General features: G+C 38.7%; 1 non-coding gene across 1 annotated transcript; it reads right to left on the bottom strand.

Annotated features, from left to right (window-relative positions):
- Positions 1-6,063: 6,063 nt before the first annotated feature.
- Positions 6,064-6,137, bottom strand: TRNAN-GUU. The gene has a single exon. It is a non-coding gene; the product is annotated as a tRNA-Asn (tRNA).
- Positions 6,138-15,476: the final 9,339 nt, after the last annotated feature.

Below are 15,476 nucleotides of genomic sequence, written 5' to 3'. Positions count from 1 at the left end.
TGTAAAAAAGGTGAATATAAAATTCAGTTACATGAAACAGGCAGAAAGCAACTATGAATAGAAACACCTTAGACAAGTTATTATAGAATGAAGGCTGTTTGCTGCATGCTTGTCAGTGAAAATGTATTGCTCTTATATTCCTTTCAAAATTAAAATGCTGCATCTGGGGACAGCTGTTGACTGATAAGGAAGGGCTGCCTGGATTTCAGTGACATTATTTCTCTGCAACAGCATGAAGAAATTAATTTACTTAAAGGGAAGGCATGAAAATAAAACTAAAATAGAATGTTTTTTTCCAAAACTCAGTTTATTATTATTATTATTATTGTTGTTATTATTATCATTATTATGTAGTCTTTATTTTCCTTCAGTTTCTGGCACTGAAATACATTTCTTTCAGATGATCCCCTCCTGTCTGCAAATCCAAATAACTGAGATGTAATGACAGTTGTGAGCATTAGGAAAAGTATTCTATACATGTTTTGATTGAACATTTTACATTCTGTATCCTATTTTTAAAGGCTTTATATTAGTTGAGTGAATTTCAGCCAATACAAGATTTGTCTGGAAATGGACCAATAGACACACCTTTGCTGTCATTTATGCACAATGTCTAGGGATTTAACGGAATAGAATACCTGCTGTATATAAAAATACTCATTCTACAACAAAATGAGATCAGGCTTTTTTTTTTTTTTGCCACCTAGAATCAGAAAGAAAACCATAAACAAACCAATTCCCCATATGCTATATTGGATGACAGTCCTCATATATCCATATTTGGGAGTATTTTTCCTGGAAAAAAAATTGCTGTTATGTTTATCTCACTGAAGCTTAGTATCTCTTGCTTGGGAATAATGTCATTAAACATCGCCTAATGTTCTGTGGGAATAGGGGTTCATTCCCATCATTCCCAGTGGAAATCTTAATTATAGGTTTCCATGAAAAGCTGAGTTATTAAGAGACACATCATTTTACTGTTCTACAACTTACCAATTTTTGTTATGCTACAAAACACGATTCTTCCAGATGCAGCAAATTCCTGAAAAATATCCACAAATCAACAATTTAATATTTAACAGAGGAGACAATACACTTCTCTCCTGCTCAGGAAAAGACTCAAAAACATAGCTACCATGATCCTTAGATGTACAGATTCTGATGAAGTTTTATTGCTATGACAGTACCCTACTCACACATCAGTGTCTAGACTCACATGACACGGCATTAGTAAGTTACTCTTCTATTTAGAAGGTTCATCCCCGTTCACAAGTCGAGATGCTCTAAGCTCAACCTGTGTTAAATGAAGTCACAATAACTTTTGATAACATGACAAAGAAGGCCTTTACGTAGCTTTCAAATTGCAAAGAAATTTTAAAAGCATTAAGTCTGCAAAAGGAAGCATCACAAGTAATATACTACACAACCTCAACTCTGCCCTTTTTGCATGTGAATGTTGTCTTTCTCAGCACATAACTACCTACTGCTCTTAGTAAAACTTTCTTAAAGCTTTCTTGCTCAGTGTCCAGGATGACCAGTATTCAGAGGACACAGGCTGTTCAATATCCCATTTGACCCACACAGTTTATCTACTACGCGCTCTCAAAGCCCTTCTCCAGGCACGTCAGCACAATTCAATGCTCCGAGCCTTGCTCGCTGCCGAGCAGGTACCCAGGCAGTCTGATCATGAGCCCATTGAAGTCAGCGAGCATCCTTCTACAAATTTCAGTGCATGTGAACTTGACCTGAAGGATGTGGATGTCCCACAGAGGAGCAGAATGCTGTCCCTTAAGTGGGATACATTGCAATGGGGCACAGCTGAGCATGGAGTCATTCCTTAGCCAGAGTTATTGTTCCTGTAGTACAGATTTCCAGCAGAAAATAAAGACTCCTCACTGCCCAACAGAAAGGAAAAGAATAACTAAAAAAAAAAAAAAAGGCGGTTTATCAGTCATTTGCTTTGAAAAGAAGAATGCTCTGATCTGAGCAAAATACGTCATTGTGAAATAATTTCAAGTCTATATGCATTGTCATGAGCAGCATGTAAAGAAAAGGATTTTTCTCAAAACCTTTTATTTTTATGTATCTACATTCCTACACATATGGAGTCAAAGTAGAGGATCTATTTCAGAAAAAAAATTCTGTGCATTATGATGCAGAGAAATAAATTTATTTTTGTGAAACTACTGAAAAACAAGTCCCTGATGCAGTCTCAACCCAAATCTCAGCTTTCTACCATAAAAAACCTCAGATTGCTTCCTTCTTTTGAAAATTAAGGTCTTTCAACAAAAAGTCTTTCCTTCTTTCCCCTTCTACTAATTCTCTCCTTGGGAACAGAAGCGTACCAGCTTTTCTTTTAATAGTTTACACAGTAAAACTGTCTCTCTGGCAGCAAGCAAGCAAAAATCTTTTCAGTAAGTGACTCATCAAAAAGGGGGGGAAAAAAGAGTCTATGAAACTCCGCGAGATCAACTTAGCCTGTTAAAGATAATTCAGAGCTCCTCATCAAAAGGAATAATCCCCCTTTCCTCTCTGCAAGCAGTTTGTATTTATCCTTTTTCTGCTGTACTGGAATTTGTATAGACTTGTGGTACAAGACCATTAGAAAATTAACCCGGGTGAAAATAAATTTAAAAAAAAATTATAGTTTGTTCTCTTTTCAGTTGAAGGCTTGATCTGACATGACATTGCTCATTTGCTTATGTATTTATTATTTTTAACTACAAAAATCCTAATCACACAAAAAAATCCCTATTAAATTATATTTACTCCCCCACAATGTTGGTGAAAAGTAGCTGGCCTGATTTTCTTCTCAAGATTAGGACCTCAGTGTTATTCATCCTGTGAAAACTTCCATCAATATAGCCAGGAATTTATATGAGACATGAATGAAGAAAACTTGAATGAACAAATGTGTCATCACTTATCTGTGCAAACAGTGAAATTCAGATTTAACAAAACAAGGGAAACCTTACTAAAATCCTTATTAACCTTGAAAAACAAGTAGTTTAGATGTTATTTAGATTATTTTAGATGTTTTTTTAGTAATTTGAGATAAATGTCCCAAAGAATTAAGTTTCACAACACACAGAAAAGAATTTAAATTACTCACATAAAATTTTGACTTTGACTGTAAGCCAACAAGGCCTTGACCTGTACTCTTCCCAGATGGACTCAAAGTCACGTTTTTGCTGAAGTCAATCTGTTACGGAATACTAGGCAGCTAATACAGCATCGTTGGTGCTTATTAAATATCCTGTATATCTATCGTTTCCAAATCTTAGAAATAACAATAAATCAAAATACAGGTCCACCAATCAGTGTAAATATTATCTGTTTCTAACTAATATATTCCCTGAGCTATCTTGGAACAGCATTCTTGAAAAAAGCTGCGAAATCAGAAGGGGTTGCTGTTGTTTTCTTAGGCTGGCATTGCACTTCTTTTTTAAAAGGTAACGTTTCACAGTCTTCTTAGAAATAAAAAAGTGTTTGACTCAGAAAATTTTTCTTTTCTCTATAGGGGAAAAAGCAGGCTGGGCTGTTTTCCAGTGTACATCCGTGCCTCCCCTGAGAGCTCTTTTTAGGGACTCCAGGACCCAGAGTGATTTCTTAACCGACCATGCCACCATGAGGCCAGAGTACACAAATGCGCTAAAATCGCGCAAGTGTTTCATCCTTGATATTAAATGTTTTTTAATATAAGAGCCTTCATAATCACATAGCTTACAAATGTTTTGTTCAGAAATTCGGACATTTCAAAGTGTAAGAAATCATAAAGTCAGAAGGAGAGAAGTACTATTTTTATTTCAAATTTATTACAAATGGTTTGACAAATAAGAAACTACAATGAAAACCGACTTTGCTTCTCTTTAGTTTCCTTTGTATTTACCACTGCATATAAGAATTTAAAAAGTTAAAAGAAGTGAGGGACACGAATAAATGTGTTGAGGACTATATGGATTAAGAATGGCCACTTTAATGTGAATTTCTTTGCACTTGCAAATTAAACATACAGCTTCAGCATCTATTACATGTGTAATAGAATCATAGAATCATTAAGGTTGGAAAAGATCTCCAGGATCATCAAGTCCAACCATCAACCCAGCACTACCACGACCACTAAACTATGTCCTCAAATGCCATGTCTACACATTTTTGAACACCTCTGGGGATGGTGACTCCACTGCTTCCCTGGGCAGCCTGTTCCAGTGCTTCACCAAAGCAGTGGTGCCATGTGAGGCCCGGAAACTACACGTTACTGTACGAGGATCCCAAAGGCCTGAAACAGAAGCTCACAGATAACATTTAATACATAATGACATTATTAACATGAGCACAAAGCACAGTAGCAGCTGTGGTGTCTTGGATGAGGGAACAGGAATGAAGATAAAGTTCTCAACTTTCCTATCATAATCAGGCAGTTAACACATTCTCTCATAAACAGGAAGAAGAGTCCCCAGCCCTCTTCATGTATGAAGTGATCCAGATCCACTGCCCAGAAACACACTTCTCCCACCATATAGGGGCATGTAGTGAGGCTAGAGTATAGGCTGCGCAGGGACGAATGAAAAGGGAGTGCAAGATAAAAAGAGGGAGACTGTTTTCATATTGTACCTGAGGGCTGCTTAAAAAAGAAATTTAGAGTGTGGGGAGCAGAGAGCAGTACTCAGGTCTTCCCCTCCAAGCCATTTGTGGTTATTGCCATGTTATAGAGCCACATTCTTCAAGTGTAACAGGAGAAGAGTGGTTCTTTCAACCACAACTAACAGGATTCCTTAGGGTGATGCAACAGAGAGCAGTCCTTTGGAAAAGAACTTGGAGGTACTAGTGGATGAAAAGCTGGACATGAGCCAACAATGCACACTCACAGCCCAGAAGGCCAATCACATCCTGGGCTGCATCAGAAGAAGCGTGGCCAGCAGGTCAAGAGAGGTGACTCTGATTTTGCCCCTCTGCTCTGCTCTGGTGAGACCTCACCTGGAGTGCTGTGTCCAGCTCTGGAGTCCTCAACACAAGAAGGACATGGACTGTTGGAGCAGACCCAGAGGAGGCCACAAAAATGGTCACAGGGCTGGAGCACCTCTCCTACGACGACAGGCTGAGAGAGTTGGGCATGTTCAGTCTGGAGAAGAGAAGGATCCAGGGAGACCTTATAGCAGCCTTCCAGTACCTGAAGGGGGTCTACAGGAAAGCTCGGGAGGGACTGTTTGCAAGGGTGTGTGGCAATAGGATGAGGGACAATGATTTTAAACTAGAGCAGGGTAGATTTAAATTAGATGTTGGGAAGAAGTTCTTTACTATGAGAGTGTTTCCAGTGTTTTGGAAGAGGTTGCCCACAGAGGTGGTGGAGGCTCCATCCCTGGAGGCATTCAAGGTCAGTCTTGATGGGGTTCTGAGCAACCTAAAGATATCCCTGCTCACTGCAGGGGAGTTGAATTTGATGACCTTTAAAGGTCCCATCTAGTCCACTACATTCTGTAATTCTATGATTCTATGATACTCATCTCTTGAGGGACATAGATTTGAGCCCCTTCAATTCAAAAATAAGACATAAAACTTGACAATGGAGCCCGCACACCCTAGGACAGGATGTAGGAAGATGAGTACGCAGACTCGGGGTCTTGCACTGTGGTTTGTAGGATTATCTCCTCCCTGTAGTGTTAGGTGCACCGAATTGTCACATCGTTAGAGCTGATCTCCCAAGCCTCCGGAGCATCTGCAAGGAGAGAGCTCAGAGGAAGTAGAGCAAGATTTACCCTACTCCTACTTCAAATCCCATACCCATTTTTAAAAGCATGGGCTGTAAAGAGACTATATTAGGAACACATTTCAGAGAGATCACAAGAAAGGACATTTAATTTAGAATATAGAATCATAGAATGGCCTAAGCTGGAAGGGACCCTGAGATCATTTTGATCCAGCCTCCCTGCCGCCAGGGATGCCACCTCTCAACTAGATCCAGCAACACATGGGGACCATATGGGAATCAAACTCGCGACCTTAGCATTGCTAGCGCCACACTCAACTGACTGAGCTAACCAGCTCCCCAACAATATTTCAACACGTCCCTGGGTGGGCTCGAACCAACAACCTTTCAGTTAACAGCCGAACGCGCTAAGCAATTGCGCCTCAGAGACCCAACAAAGACAAGGTCACTCACTGTCATTGCCTATGTGCAAGGTAAGTATCTACTTTGGGGACAATCACTTTCAAAGTTCCATCAACAATATGAACTAAAATGCTCAGTTCAGGGACCCGAACACAGGCATGTAGTGACTTTTGAGACACAACAGGATTTCTGAAACATCTGCATGTTTCATGTTATGTGCTGGCAAGCATAACACAAATCCACAGGGAACGTGTAGCTGAACAAAAAGGTCTGCATTGGGCTCCTAGCAACACCTACACTGAGCAACAGAATCATGCCCTAAATGTCAGCTGGCTATATTGAGAGTTTTGATATTGAGGACCCATGTAGATAACTACCGATAGAAAACTACATTCCAGTCTCTTAGTCCAGAACTAATTCTCATATTTATGGTTCGAGCTGAAATATGAAAAGGTCTTGCAACCTGGCAGATTATCTAAAGAGCCAGCTAGAGATTAGTGCCCTTTGAGATGCCGTCAGGTAGGTTGCCTCATTCTTAGTTCTCTCCCTAGAAGAGCAGAAGCTTCCCACAGATTCTGTCATCTCTGCCAGTCCATGGAACTGCCTTGAAGATTGCCTCAGAGGGCACTGAATACCTTTGGATAGACAACTAAATAAAGATTCTAATAAACTTAATTCATCCCAGCTGTGATGAGTGTTTGCTCATGGAGGCAGCAGCAGTAAACTTGCCAGACTAGTGATTGAACTGAAAAGCAGTCTTCACGTAAGATGCAGACATAGCTGAAACATTCCCCTCCCAGAATGAAGGCTCTAACTCTTACCAGTGTTTTTCAGCCTGGAAGACCTGTGAACATTTCTTAAAAAGTAAAAAAAAAACATAGCTGGGAATAAGAGGCTCATCCATAGCAAACTACATAAAAACTTACTTATGAGATTTATTTTACGTCGTAGGTTTCACACCCCTAATAAAAATTATTTAGGTGTCCACTAACCCCTCCAAAAATTAAAATGCTATTTCCCTGAGCTATTATAAAAAAAATGTGAGAGCTTCAGCTGCTAGTCCCTCCTGAATAAGGAAGCTGGAGGAGACTGTAAGCCAAATTTCTGACTCTGAGACTAATACCCACAGGGAGACGCTCACATGCACTGCTTCTCTGCAATATCCCTATTGTCTCGTTAGCTGACCCCTTACTCAGGGGGTGTTACGAATCCTGCCACAGATGCCTCATGTTTCCTATGCATTGTATGACTAACTTTGGTATCCAGGCTGAAATGGTAGAAAGTTCGAGTGATGATTCTCAATCGAAACCTTTTTCTGCTTAATTACATTTCCCAAACTGCCACAAGACTGGCAAATGAGAAAGCTATGAAACTAAACAATTAACTTAATTTTCTATATTTTCATATTCCTTAGTCATAAAGTAAGAAGGAAAAGAATCTTTAATTGTAACAGGGTTTTATCCATTAACTTTAATAAGTTAAAGCACAGGTTAATTTGAGGTATTGTTCTGTGAAACACAGAAATATTTTTCTAGGAAAGGGTAGCATTTTAAATTGTATTGTAAGAAGTTTATTCATGACTGTTTTTTTCATGCAATGTTTTGTAACTAATGCACTGCATACTCACATACATAGGCACACATACACAAGGCCTCTGTTTGGAAGTTGTTCTTTAAGACCAGAGCCAGTGTCTTCCAATTTCTCACCTTTCTTCACTCAGATGGGTTCCTGCCTCTCTGTCCGCTGCTGCCTCATGTTTTTGCAGCCCATCTCAAGCTCTCTCTTCCTTTGCCAGACTTTAAGTGCAGCCCTTTACATGGAATTTCAAAAGGTCAAGCCCAAGTGCTAGGAAGGCAGAAGCAGCCAGGGGAGTGCCAGGGGACCACACACCTTCCTGGCAGCCACCACAGAGCAGCTGTGGTGCAGCAGCATCCTCCCCTGTGCCACACATCATGATGTGGGGAGGCCTCAGAGTTTCGTATGTTACTGCTGGAGAATGGACAAGAAATGAAAGTGGTCCCAATTTTTCTTTTCTAACAAAATGATCATTGAGCAAAGGTCTTATTCTTTATTACATAAGTAAAGGCAGCAGTCAAAAATAGGCTTCTCTTTTTAAAAAGAAAAAAAAATGGCCCTAGAAAGACACAGTTTGACCCATTTAACTTTTAATTCTGAACCCTATGGTTTAATAGGAATGGCAAACTCAGCACAGCACTATGAAAAGCAATAGCTAGATATTCTAATGGAGTGAAAGTAAAGTTAAAACTTATCCTCAGAACTACAGATAAAATCAAAACAAGTTTTTTGAAAAAATAGTTGTAAGGAATTCATGTGTATCTATCCACTCCTGTGGAATTCTATCAGAGCTTTTGTTACACAATTTTTTTTCTCCCCAATTTGTTTGAATATTCCATCAATTCTTCAGACTGTCTCAGAAAATACCATTATTTGAGATTACTGCCTCATTTAAATACATCACATTATCTGCTTTACTGAATAATGCACAGAACTTCATGTAGCTGTAGTTTATTTTCCAGTAAGACATTTTTTATAATATATTGATCTTGACAGCTTTCCTGAGTTTAAGAAAACAAGTTTGTCAGAATTGGGGAAAGACAGATCAGAAAAATCTATCATATATGTTACAACCATAATCTTCATTTTTCAGAAAAGGGTGCTTTTTCTCATGCAGCAGATAGAAATAGATGCAGCAGACTGATGCTAGCATTGTGATGTGTATAGAGGTACTTTCCTGCTTTGGTACGTTAGAAGCTTATTAACGTTTTATAGTCTTTCCAAGGACATATGAGGAAATAGGCTGTAATTAATTCAGCATGAACATTCAGAAATGAAGCTATCCAAAGTCAGGAAATGCAACCAAAAAAAAAGGCTAAAAAGCTTTTTTGTTTTCATTTTGATGCCAGTAGAAAGATATATTAAGCCCCAGATTGTTCAGTTTATTTTTGCACTTAGTTTCATTGAACGTAATTGAAATTCTCACAAGAGAAAGGCAAATGGATTTGGCCCAGTGTGTTTCTGAACAGATGACTGTGAGAAAATGATACAGACACTTAAATGCATCTCAAACTTCTTTATAAAGATATCATTTTCCACATATATCAAGTTTCATGCATACTGATTGTCTCTAGACAGTTTAGAGAAAGCCAGTTAGATTTAGTACACTTTATTTCGACTTTCTGTTCCTTTTTAAGATTTGACTCAATAGAAGAGAGGCTTTTTGGGAACCATTACTTCTATGGCTCATCCTAACTTTTAGAGACAGTGTGGTCAAGTCTACACAGCCTACACTTTACCATTACAGCATCATATTTTATAAAATGATACACAGACAAATGCACAAACACTTAAAAAAGAAATGAAGTCTTAATTAGCATTATGAAAAACTGCTTGCATCACTGACCCATGAACTGACCCAGCAGAAGGATGCCAATAAGTCCATCTCAGCCAAGGCTACTTCAGTCACCCGAAGATTCTGAAAACTTCCAAATATTTTTTGGTTTCTCCTTCAACTCAGAATGGAAGATATAAGTGTTTTTTCTGTCCCATTCCCATACATGGAAAACTATGCTCAATATCATACAGAATGGACAGCATTTAGCTCTGACTTCACTCCAAGTCATAAATCACATATTTTATGCCTTCAAAGGGGTAGAAATAAGAATAAACAGGTTTGGGGTTTTTTTGTTTCCAGGGAGAATAAAAAAGTCTAGAGTCCAAATCAATATATAGCTATTAATGTGATTAATGATTATTGATGTGATTAATATTAACATTACTCATTACGAAGGGCTGTTTGAGTAATTTTTAAATATCTCTAACAATTATGAATTCCACTTTTTGTCCTTCATGCCTGTTTATAACTAGACCCTTAGCTTCTGAGTAGACTTACCTAAAAGGAGAAGATACTATCTTCAAAAGTTAAAATTAGCTGTACATCAATTTTCCTGAACACAATGATATAAGGTGATCTCAAATCAATTTTCCATCCATTTGAGATGACCATACTCCACATTTTCCACCTTCTACCTAATTTTACACAAATCTGGCATGGTCTTGCAGGGACTAAGTATTGCTTTGATTCACTAACTAGAAAGATACCATGCATCAGCTACTTCATGCTTTTTGCCTGTGTATAGTCTCTTCCCTTTATCAGTTTAATTTACATTGATGCAAGTTAAAAAAGCTACCTCAGATTGACTGTGGCTAGATAGCATGCAGATGCAGGACTTGCCAACTCAGACATACGTTCAAGACACTACATGCTAACAGGGTCACCCCCTCACCTCCTCTAGGGAAGTGTCCTTCCTCCTTCCATCATCTCGTGCAAAATAACCTCAGGCAGCTTAGGTCTCTGGCAAGTGCTCCAGACTGAGAAGATGTGGCTGAAGGTCTAGTGGAGAAAAAAAATGTTGCAAAAGAAGAAAGAAAGAGCAACAACAATACTAAACTATTTGTGCGCCAAAACCACTTGTGTCCAAGAAAAATAAGATAGTGACGGCAATTTCAGTAACAGAATAGTATTTGCCTCCTTGGGTTATAGAGTTAGATGGGAAATCTGCAGCTACACAAAAATGTTATTTGCACTTGTAGCGTGACATTTGAATAAGCAGAAAAGAAAAATGTATCTCATGCATTATATATCTGGTCTCAAAATATTGCTCAGATGTTCTCATTAACGATATTTCTCAAATGATATGGTTAAAGCAGATCTCACTTTGCCTATACATTGCTAACATTACCTCAGGTACATAATTTCTTTAAATAAGGAATGTTTAGTCACACACAGTCCTCATCCTAAACAAGTACTGACAATAAAAAACTTGTGACTTTACCTCCCAGCCTCACTCCCACACACATACAGACAAAATACCTCATTCCAAATGACAAGAAGAAAGGCAATTAAAAGTTAAGTTGCCCATCACTATGCATTATTTATATATTGCCTCACAAGGACACACTGTATCATTACCACAACTCACTGTACTCGGCAGACTACTCAGCACCAGCATAAACCCCAGCCTCCCAATGTGCCCTGCCTGAATTTTCTGTTCTTTGCTATTAACTGTGTGTCATAGCTTACTGGTGAGTCACAGCAGCTCCAAAATGAAGGGATGAAAAAGCCACAGAGGAAAACACTTAATACATTTCTTAGTGGCTTTTTGTTTGCTTGCTATCCAGTGTTTCAAATCTGTCTGGATGAACTACTCAGGTTCTGACTACAGGACTGTGCAGCTACAGTTGGAAGAAGCCTTTGCTATTGGAGAAAACAATCTGATTGAAAAGATAAAAATATTTTAACATTGCACCCTGCTCTGAATTTCTACTGATAGCAAATAGTATTAGGATAATCCAAAGTCACATATTTATGTTTTTAAAAGACCTGTTTCATATTAGTATTCACTTCTCAGTCAGCCTTAGATGTTTTTGACAGTCCTTAATCATTTAATTCAGCAGTAAAACACCTCAATAAACTGCATAAAAGGAAACAAAATAGCACAGAAAATATGTATCAATCCCTGTCTGAGTGAGAAACAGGAGCTTTTGCAGAGAACCTGTGGATTCACAAAAACATGCCTGTTCAGCTCCCTCCTAAAGGTAAGCTCAGCTGTCAGACCCTGACTAACGCTGTGATTTAAATCCTCAGATCTTTGCTACTAATAACAAATTGTTTGGAGCAGATGAATATACAGACGCACCACAAGCGCTATTACTTTCATTTTGCCACTTGAGGTGGTATTACTCTCATTTTGCCACTTGAGGGCACTCATTTCGTGTCCTCTAATAAATTGCTGCTCCTCATTTTGCAGTTAGGCTGTTCTGAGCCAAACTGTACCACTGATACACAAAAAGAGATAACACAAACTCTTTCTTCTGAATAGCCAATATGACCTGAAATTCATCTCAGGCAACCTTTGGGAAGGAAAGCTTATAAGCTATGACATCAAGGGATAAGTGCTTTAATGAGAATTCAAAAAGAAAAGCTTAAAGGATAGTGAAATCAGCTTGGCCTGAAGGATGCCATTTTGTCATCTATGATAGAACACACAGTCTCATGCAAAACGAAGGAAAAGTGGATATTTTGTCTTTTGTCATATGTCAACAATAGTTCAGATAGCTTTAATGGAAGAAAGTTAAGAAATCATGGTTTAGCTAAAGCCATAGTTTAGAAAAAATGCTTCAGGTTTGTATGTCACAGTCAGAAGTTGATTCAAAACACATTATTGATCTTTTCTTCCTTAATAAACTTCGCATTTTGGATTTCCTATTGATTCTGCCACTCCATTCAACCAACACTCCTACTCTGCTCTCATTCAGAAGCCCCCTCCAGCTACTGCCTCATGGAGTTCATTCAATCACATGATCTTCCTGAATTACTCTTCAAGGCCCACACTTCCAGCTTCTTTTTTCAAAATCCATTTCTGCTTTACTGTTAGACTCATGCATTCACAGGAAAAAAAAATAGATAAAAAAATCTACTCTGCCCTGTTGAGACCACACCTGGAATCTGTGTCCAGTTTTGGGCTCCCCAATTCAACAGAGACACGGAGCTACTGGAGAGAGTCCAACGGAGAGCTACGAGGACAATTAAGGGACTTGAACATCTCTCCTATGAAGAGAGACTGAGAGAACTGGGGCTGTTTAGCCTCGAAAGGAGACGGCTGAGAGGGGACCTTATTAACAAGAAGTAGGGATAATATTAAAATCATATTGTACTTGCAATGGTAGGCTATCAAGGTTGCCCAGACATTGGGAGGGAGAAGAGGAAATGTTTGCTTTTCATGCTGTTATCCCACACGAAAATGAACTGAAAAATAACTTGAGAGAGCTGGGCAAAGGTGAACCTCCTGAAGTTCAATAAGGGCAAGTGTAGAGTCCTGCATCTGGGGGGAATAACACCAGGCACCAGGACAGATTAGGGGTCGCCCTGCTGGAAAGCAGCCCCATGGAGAAAGACCTTGGAGTCCTAGTGGACAGTGAGTTGTCCATGGGACAGCAACGTGCCCTTGTGGCCAAGAGGGCCAATGGGATCCTGGGGTGCATTAAGAAAAGTGTGTCCAGCAGGTCTAAGGAGGTTCTCATCCCCCTCTGCTCTGCCCTGGTGAGACCACACCTGGAATACTGTGTCCAGTTTTGGGCTCCCCAATTCAAGAGAGACAGGTACCTACTGGAGAGAGTCCAACGGAGAGCTACGAGGATAATTAAGGGACTTGAACATCTCTCCTATGAAGAGAGACTGAGACGACTGGGGCTGTTTAGTCTTCAAAGGAGATGGCTGAGAGGGGACCTTATAAACCTATATAAATATCTGAGGGGTGGGTGTCAAGAGAAGGGGACAATGTCTTCTCAGTGGTGCCCAGTAATAGCATAAGAAATAATGGGTTTAAGTTACAGCATAAGAAGTTCCACCTCAACATGAGGAGAAACTTCTTTACTGTGAGGGTGACAGAGCACTGGCACAGGCTGCCCAGGGAGGTTGTGGAGTCTCCTTCTCTGGAGACTTTCAAAACTCACCTGGATGAGTTCCTGTGTGGCTGCCCTAGGGGATCCTGCTCTGGCAGGGGGGGTTGGACTAGATGAGCTCTAGAGGTCCCTTCCAACCCCTAACATTCTATGATTCTATGATTTTATGATTCTATGATAAGATGGTATAGCCATGAGACTAAGGGCTACGCAGTTTTAACAGGATACCAGACAAGCCAACAACCCAGCAAAGACTGGACGTTACTGCCTTACCCAGGAAAGGCTACAGCACTGTGATTTTAAAGAACTACACTTTCTGAGCTGACCCAGTTGTATTGATTCACTGCTAACAGCAGAGCTCAGTGGCTCAAAGTGTTTCCAAATATAGTTTGTGATCTTCCCTGAGATGAAGAAGAGTGACTGCTAAACTTAGTAACAAGCCTTCTGAAAGCCCTGAAAAGAGGTGGGAAAGTTTTTTGGACAGACATAGCGATCCTGCTGACGGTGTATTCTATATTGTTTAGGTACTCTGGAGTTCACACACAGCAATCATGCCGCTAACTGCTGTTGCAAGAAAAGTGTTTTTAAAGGCATTTATATGATGCTTACAATAATATAGTTTATATTGCACTATAAATAAGCACTCACTAACAGGTAACTACTCTTAAAGACTCTAAATTACGAAACCACATTGCTCTAAAATATGTTTCCCGTTCCTTATAACTTAAAAATCTGATTCTCCAATACTTGCTCAAATAACTCCATTACTGAAATCTCTACTGGTCAGAACTACAGTACTTTGAGACACACTGAAACATGTTTCAGGATTGGTTTCATCTACTAAGTGACTAGAATTAATTCATTTAGTTTGTGAAATATTAAATTATATGTCTCCCAAAGCATTATATTTCATTAGTTTTAAAATTGAAAAAAAAAAAAAAAATCAAAGGAAGAGTTGAAACAGATGTTCAAAATTTTGGACCTAATAATGTTTATACAGTATTGATAAGAGGCTGTTTAATGGTCTTCATAATTACTGTTATGATTTATTTTGCAGTTACTTTTGATGCAAATTATGATGCTTTTTGACATTTTAAAAGAATGCCATCAAATGCTTAATCACAAGTTCTTGTGTATCTATTCAGGAGAAAAAGAGCTAGCTGTACGTGGTGTGATAGAAATGTATCAGTGTTTTTAGTAAAATGGATATATTAGCATTAATAATTTGGAAGTATTCTTCCCTCTCCAAGATATTTCAAGAAATATTGAGTGACTGGTTTAGATCGTTAGCTAATATAAGCTTATACTATCTTAGGATGGGATTCAATAATTCTGAAGTGGAGGCATGCATGATCTAATATCAAGCAAATGTAGGCAAATTATACATTGCTCAAAGAAAAGTGTAGTTTACACTACCTGAATAAGACCACATGCCTCTTATAGAAAGTCAATCAAAACACAGATTTCAGAAAGAAAAAAATATTTGCATTACTAATGAGTCTAATAATTCAATAATTAAGAACTTCATGCAAAATAATGAACAAAAGAAGAAATAAATTATTGCATTCATTATGCTGAAGTGGGAGGAAAATTACAGGTCATTATATACTGCAAGAGACATCAATTCTTAGGTTTAAAATGTGCTTTAGTGAAGAACTGGTGGGTTGGAGATAAAAGCAGAACTCAGTAAAAGAATGCAAAACCCCATTAGCCTCAAATTTATAAATTATTCTCTTTTACATTTGAATATACCAACACTGATCATATTTATAAGTGCACTTGCCCTGAACAGTGCAATTCATGCTCTTTGGAACATATCATCTTGCTGCGACATCTGTCTCCCCTTTACTGTAAATTAAAGGAGGTGGTGAGATGAAACCACTGT

Source organism: Apaloderma vittatum, unplaced genomic scaffold (assembly GCF_000703405.1).
Source record: "Apaloderma vittatum isolate BGI_N311 unplaced genomic scaffold, ASM70340v1 scaffold4014, whole genome shotgun sequence".
NCBI classification, from domain to species: Eukaryota; Metazoa; Chordata; class Aves; order Trogoniformes; family Trogonidae; genus Apaloderma; species Apaloderma vittatum.
This window is presented reverse-complemented; position numbering and strand designations above follow the sequence as displayed.